This window comes from Pseudorca crassidens, chromosome 21 (assembly GCF_039906515.1).
Source record: "Pseudorca crassidens isolate mPseCra1 chromosome 21, mPseCra1.hap1, whole genome shotgun sequence".
NCBI lineage: Eukaryota > Metazoa > Chordata > Mammalia > Artiodactyla > Delphinidae > Pseudorca > Pseudorca crassidens.
The window spans coordinates 30,690,509-30,697,862 of record NC_090316.1 but is presented as its reverse complement, the minus strand read 5'-3'; the positions used below and the strand labels follow the sequence as shown (position 1 = coordinate 30,697,862).

Genomic DNA, 7,354 nt, shown 5'->3' with positions numbered 1-7,354 from the left:
CCCTTAAAAATACTATGCGATCATTTTCAGGTCAATATAATTTCAAATTAATAATTTACTCCTTCAATTTATAGTCTAGTAAAGACATAGGATTCTATTCTATGTATGTATCATAACTTTTAACCAATATTGTATCACTGGACATTTCATTTTTAATAGTACTTAAAATACTGTTATGTAACAGTATTTTGCACACGTACATTATGATTTCCTTAAAGAAATTCCTGTAAGCGAAATTTCTAGTTCACAAGCTTTGTTGTTTTGTTTTTAACATATTTTAAAATGGCCCTTGAACTTTGATTTTTACCAGTGCAGTGTAAGTTTGCATTTTTTATATCCTTCTGAATGGCGGGCATTAGAAATATTGATTTTTATAGAAGAAATTTAGTCATATTTTATTTATTAGTTCTTTTTTTTTGGAGCAAATAATTTTTATTATTTTTTTTCTTTTACAAATACACCGAAGCATCATGCAGTGCTGCCAGCATTGGGTGCAATCCTGGGCCACAAGTCTGCACATTCCTTTGCAACTGGTCCTGTGACGGCAGAACCTTTCATCTCGCCTTTATTGTTTACTATGACCCCTGCGTTATCTTCAAAATAAAGAAACACACCATCTTTTCTCCGGTATGACTTTCGTTGTCGAATTACCACTGCTGGATGTACCTTCTTTCCGAGCTCTGGTTTGCCTTTCTTGATGTGGCCGTCCCCATGTCACCCACACCAGCAGCAGGAAGTCTATTCAGTCGTCCCTTGATCCCCTTCACAGAGATGATATACAGATTTTTGGCTCCTGTGTTGTCAGCACAGTTGATCACGGCTCCAACCGGAAGACCCAAGGAATCCGGAATTTCGCACCAGAGGACCCACCACGTCCTCGCTTCAACATCTTGAAGGCCGGAAAGGGACAAAAACAAACAAACAAACAAACAAAACTTGACTAGTTCTTAAAGCTAGTTTTAGTTTAATTGGTTTTCTAGGTTCCAAAACGAAAAGTGGCATTAAAAACTTATACTTGAGCAATGATCATTACAACATTACCCAAAGAGGGACAAACTATGAAACGCAGCTTCAATTTTGTGTTAATATTTTCAGGATCCTTCCTTAGCCTAATTCTTCTCCTTCACCCTTTTTTTGGGGGGAGGGGATGCAACACAAGGACACACAAGATTCAATACTCTCAGATTCTGGAATAATCCTGTAAATCCATCCACAGGGATGAAGCCTTATTGAATGATAAGCCTTTATTTAAAATTTATCAGTACTTGTGTTGTTTGTGTTTGTTACCAGTAACGTCTTCGCATTTTTACGAGACAAGCAGGAGGCTTAAGCAAATGAAACTTATCAAGAACAATTAAGTTTCAGGAAAGTATTTACTCTCTAAAGTCTTGTGATCAAGCAGGGTATGTAGCTGCCCATTCCAAGTCCCAGTCAGGCCAATCCTCTTCTTTTGATTTTGTTTACAGAGGACTTGTCAGGGTCTTGTGGTCAATCACATAGTCTAAACAGCATGGGGACATATGGCAAGTCAAGGAGGACAAAGCACCAGCTCAGCCAGGAATTTGAAAATAATCCTCAGAGGCTTCCCTGGAGATCTGTCTCTCCGGGTTATTTGAAATGTCCTGTTGTCACTCATCCAATCATGGACCGCATCTAAAATACCCTGATCTGGACTTCCCTGGTGGCGCAGTGGTTGAGAGTCCGCCTGCCGATGCAGGGGACACGGGTTCGTGCCCCGGTCCGGAAAGATCCCACATGCCGTGGAGCGGCTGGGCCCGTGAGCCATGGCCGCTGAGCCTGCGCGTCCGGAGCCTGTGCTCCGCAATGGGAGAGGCCACAACAGTGAGAGGCCTGTGTAACACACACACACACACACACACACACACACACACACACACATATTAAAATAAAATGCTGGGACTGCTGGGGCTGACCCTGGAGGGATAGCTGGGGTGGAGGTGACCTTCCAAAGCTGCTGCTTTCTGATCCCATCTTACTGGAAGTGCATGAAAGACTATTTCCTTTCCCCCTTTCCAAGAAAAGTACTTAAATGGCTCATTATTTTTATTTTATTAATTTTTATTGGAATATAGTTGCTTTACAATGTTAGTTTCTGCTGTACAGCAAAGTGAATCAGTTATGTGTATACATATATCCCCACTTTTTCAGATTTCCTTCCCGTTTCGGTCGCCACAGAACACTGAGTAGAGTTCTCTGTGCCATACAGTATGTTCTCATTAGTTATCTATTTTATACATAGTAGTAGTGTATCTATGTCAATCCCAATCTCCCAGTTCATCCCACCCCTCCGCCCTCCTTGGTGTCCATAAGTTAGTTCTCTACATCTGTGTGTCTGTTTCTGCTTTGCAAATAAGTTCACCTGTACCATTTTTCTAGATTCCACATATAAGCAATATTATACGATATTTGTTTTTCTCTTTCTGACCTACTTCACTCTGTATGACAGTCTCTAGGTCCATCCTCGTCTCTGCAAATGGCACAATTTTGTTCCTTTTTATGGCTGAGTAATATTCCATTATATATATTTACCACCACATCTTCTTTTTCCATTCCTCTGTTGATAGACATTTAGGTTGCTTCCGTGTCCTGGCTATTGTAAACAGTGCTGTGATGAGCATTGGGGTGCATGTGTCTTTTGGAATTATGGTTTTGTCCAGGTCTATGCCCAGGAATGGGATTGCTGGGTCATATGGTAGTTCTATTTTTAGCTTTTTGAGGAACCTCCCTACACTGGCTCATTATTTTTGACTGTGGTTCCATTAGGGCTTTTATTTTGCTCTCACATGTGGATTTCATTTTGTCCTGCCTGATGCAGGATGGGGTGAGGGGTGAATGCTTCCGGCAACACTCCTGGTGGGAGGTCGCCCAGAAACTGCTTCTCAGTCCTCCAGTGATCAGGACACAACGTTCACTGAGTCCCGCCCAACGTCCTCATTGTGCTAAGTGCTTTCACCTCTTATCTCACTGGATTTTGGTGACCCCCAGGAGGTAGGTGGCAGGTGACGTGCTCACTAAGCAGACCTGGAGCTGAAGTTTAGAGTCTCCAGAACTTGATCAAGATCATACACCTGGTGTGGAAAACGTCTGTGATCCCTAAATGCCTCATGTACACTGTGCTCTAAAAAAAATTTGCTTTGTTTTTGCCTGAAAAAATTTTATTCAACTGTAAGACAAACTTGCCCTCTGTCGATGCTGCCCACGCCCATCATCACCATTTTCCTTTTTTTTTTTTTTTTTAATATTTTTTCCTTGCTCTTTGGCTGTTCTCTCTATGCCAACGATCTGCAGTTTGTGTGGCATTTATGTCCTTTTCTCATATCCGCCTCCCCTACTCCAAGAACTTTCTGTTGTGGAATCTCATATTCTAGCCAGAAGGTTTAACTAGGAACTATTGATATTTTCATTTTAAATATTTAATCACGCATAATGATCTATCTGTCTAACCACACTGAGTTGAAATCACTCTGGTAAAAGGTTTGGTCTATCCTGTAGAACTCCAGATTCCCTGCCTAGAAGAGTCTGAAATCTTGCAAATAAATCAAGGACCCACATCACAGAGTCTGAGGTTTCCGAGGGATTCGAGATCATCACCATATAAATTTCATTCTGCATTTTGTTTGGTTCTATTTGTGATGTAAAGTGAAGTCCATTCCATGGAGCTGGCCTTGCCTGCATCTTCTTCTCCATAGCATCCTCTCCTCCCTCCTTCCTTGACTGGATTTGTCATCATGCTGATGCTCTGACGCTTCTCTCTTCCCATTTATCACCTCACCTCTGTCTTCCATCTTCCACTGCAGATGGTCTACCCTTCAGCAGCACCAGGATAATGTGAAACTGAAGATTAATTATTTAAGGACCATTTACCACAGGCTACTCTCTAAACATGGCATTCACATCTGTACTTTTACTTTCCCAGTTCCCACCAATGTCAGTGCCCTTTCTCTTATGCTGCCAACCTCGGGAAGAACTTTTTTAAGGGTTGTTTATCAGTTTATCAGTAAGAAGCCCTGCTGGGCATCCCATGTGGCAGAGTGAGTGGTGATCTCATCTGCCTTGTATTACCCGTGAGGACAGAGAAGGTATTTTGTTTATCTCGGTGTTCTCAGAATCATGGCTGTGTTTGCTCAGTAAGAATTATTGAACTGAATCCTTACTAAGGTATTATTTTTCTCATGCATATTTGAATTTTAATGGGAAACTCGAAAAGAAGGGGAGAAGGAAAAAGAAGAGGAAGGGAAAAGAGAGCTAAAGGAGAGAAAGACGTTAGCTTAAGGAATGACATGCTATGGTTTTAAGGGATTAATGATAGAATTTACATCAGGGAATGGTTTACGAAGGGCACTTATCTTTTTAATAGGTTGTCTGTATTAATGTAGCTATGTTTGCTGTAATAGCTCATAGACCTAAATTCTCTCTCTTTTAAACATAAGTTGGTGAAATCTTATGAATGGTCAGCAGTGATTCATAGTAAGATGAAATCTCTCGTATTATGAGGAAGGAGGGAATAGCATAGCTCTTGCCCCATGTTGGAAATCTCAGAGGCCCCTGTAATATTGGTGAGATATGTGAGGACCACTAATAGATTCATGCGTTATGTAATTTACACTTTAAGAGATTCAGTACAAAGGAATGTTTTCAAAACAGAATTTGAATATTAGCTCCAATTCACCTTTTATGTATAATCTTGGGAAAGTCCGATAACAGTCGTGTTTCAGTTTTCTAATCTGCAAATTAGAATGATGGAGCATATGTAAGGTGTTCTGGATTCTTAAGACATCATGTTTTTTAAATGCATTATTAAAAAACTAAAGGTGTTTATTTACAGAATCTTAACACATTGAGAATTATTTGCTGAACCCTTAATCCAAGCATCGCCTGCAATCCAAAAATCAATCAGGTGTGGATCCTGCGCTCAGGGAGATGTATATACTAAGAAAGATTTTTTTTCTAGGTATAGGTAAATACTGGTGATTAAAGTAGAATGTATCCCATTTTAATTAGAGAGTTTAGGGGAAGTGACATAAGGGCAATGAGAAAAAGAGGATTTTCATGGAATTGCGGAGTTCTTCTGAACTGCTCTTGAGAGAGTGTTGGAAGATGGCTGGGATTTGATCATGTGAAGTTGGCAGGAGAAAGGGATATAATGAGACAGAGACAACATAAGCAAGTTCTGAAGATGGGGGTGGGTGGAATTTGTGAATATGTGAAGTATGGAACACAGTCGTGGGCTTTACAGGTACAGAGTACGTACAGAGTACGAGGAATACTGGGTGATTTTTCATAGTGGAGTTAAGACTGCCCCGTTGAAGACTAATCAGAGAACAGGAGAAAAAAGAAAACTTTTTAGTAATTGCAAAAGTGTAGGTGAGTCATGTCCTAAAGAAATGAAAGACATTGTAAAAAGACAGGAGAAAATGGGTGGGTAGATTATTGAATAAATGACAGCGTCACTGACTTATGATGAATGAGTGATCATAAATTAACAGGACTTGTCATACAAACATTCTAGATCTATAAGTTTTCTTGCCTTTAAAAAAATACTTTTCTCACATGTGTGGAAGAAGTCCCTGATATAACAAGCCAGTTTGAGTTAATAATGCAGCAAATTTGTTCATGAGAATTTGGGGTACTCAGCAAAAATGGTGAATTATTAGAAGTAAAACCTTTGGGAACCATCTTCAGAATTGTGCACTGATTTTGGTTCGAAGCAGTGCCGTCATTTTTGGATTTTTATTCTGTTCTTTGTTAAAATGTGTTTACAACTACATTTCCCATTTTAAATACCTGTGCATCCCCTAATTTATTTTTCTCCCTTGGAAGAGAGTACGTTGCCGGCCGAAATTCTTCTGAAACTGACAAATAGAAGACGGAAGACACAGATCTAGTAACAGATCCAGTAATGGCTGAAGTTTCCAAAATTTAGCTTAGATGGATTTTCAGCCCTTTAGAGTAGGTCCACTTTATAGTTTTCTTTCTTTGCACAATTACGCAAGTCAGATTATTTCAGTGCCCTCCTTTAATGTGTAATGAACTAGCATAAAAATCTATAAGTGTCACTTTTCGATTGGCCAATAACTATTTGAAAAGAATGAGAGAAATGAGAAATAAAGTCAAAGCACCCTCCTCTTGTAGATGCAGAGGATCCCTAATTGTTACTTTGCTGAAAAGAGGAGCTGATGGGACTCTTAACACATGAAGATAAACTTTGCTTCTATCTCTGGGTTTGTGTCTGCACATTCCTAGCAGAAATGTATTTATTTGGTCTTCAGTTTAATTTTCTTAATTTACATGTCGGATAAAAAAATCCTTTTAAACAGGATATCATGAAAATACAGCACTTATATAGTGGGAAAGAGGGTAAAACATATGACTTAAATGTTAGTAATACATTTTTTAAAATATTGATAAGAATAGTTGTACATTTCTATTAAATGCTGGTTCTTGATGAAAAGTAAAGTTAAAAAGAAGAGAATGGGGAAACCATGAGAGGTTTGAAAGATTCTTGTAGATATTTCCAAGAACGTTAACGTTTCTTGACATTGGTCTCATATTTAAAAAATAAAAGTAGGAGAAGTCTACTGTAAAAAAAAGTAATAAATATTCTATAAAGTAAAAAGTAAACGTTTCTATTAGTCCATTGACCAAAAACCCTCCCCCAATTAAAAATAATTAACGGTTTATGTACCATTCCAGGCCTTTCATATATATTTATAAATATCTCAATGTTCAACTCATATAGCTCGACTTCTCTTGCTGATGTCAACTGTATTATTCTATCAGCACCACATAATTATTTTTCTAACCCAATTTGGATCATACCATACCTATTATTATTTGACCTGTTAACTCGTATAATGTTTGATATACATCATTCTTTATCTGCATACACAACCCTACCTTATTGTTTTCATCAATTGCATAAAGTACCATGATATTGCTATACCGTATTTTAGCCACTCTTTTATTAAGAAAACTTAGATTTCCAATTGCTAGTATAATGAATGGCAATTCAGTGTACATTAACGCACATGTATATTCTTCCACATGTGTTAAGTGTTGCTTAGGATGGATTTTGATGAATACCACCAAAAAAAAAATCCCTACTACAGCAAATAACACTCTCAGTATTTGGTATGAGAGGGGTGTTGTCTTACTCTCAGTAATCCAAAGCCTTGCCAGTGTTTGCTGAATTCACCAAAGTTATCAGTGAAAATGATTTTTATTGTTATGTTAATCTGCGTTTCTCTGATAATTGGTGAAGTCCAACTCCTGTCACGAGCAATGGCCATTTATGATTCTCTTTCTGTGAAATGCCTTTTCACTTGTTTTGCCC

General features: G+C 38.5%; 1 pseudogene; it reads right to left on the bottom strand.

Annotated features, from left to right (window-relative positions):
* Positions 1–393: 393 nt before the first annotated feature.
* LOC137216153 (large ribosomal subunit protein uL14-like) lies at positions 394–889 on the bottom strand (annotated as a pseudogene).
* Between the last annotated feature and the right edge of the window lie 6,465 nt (positions 890–7,354).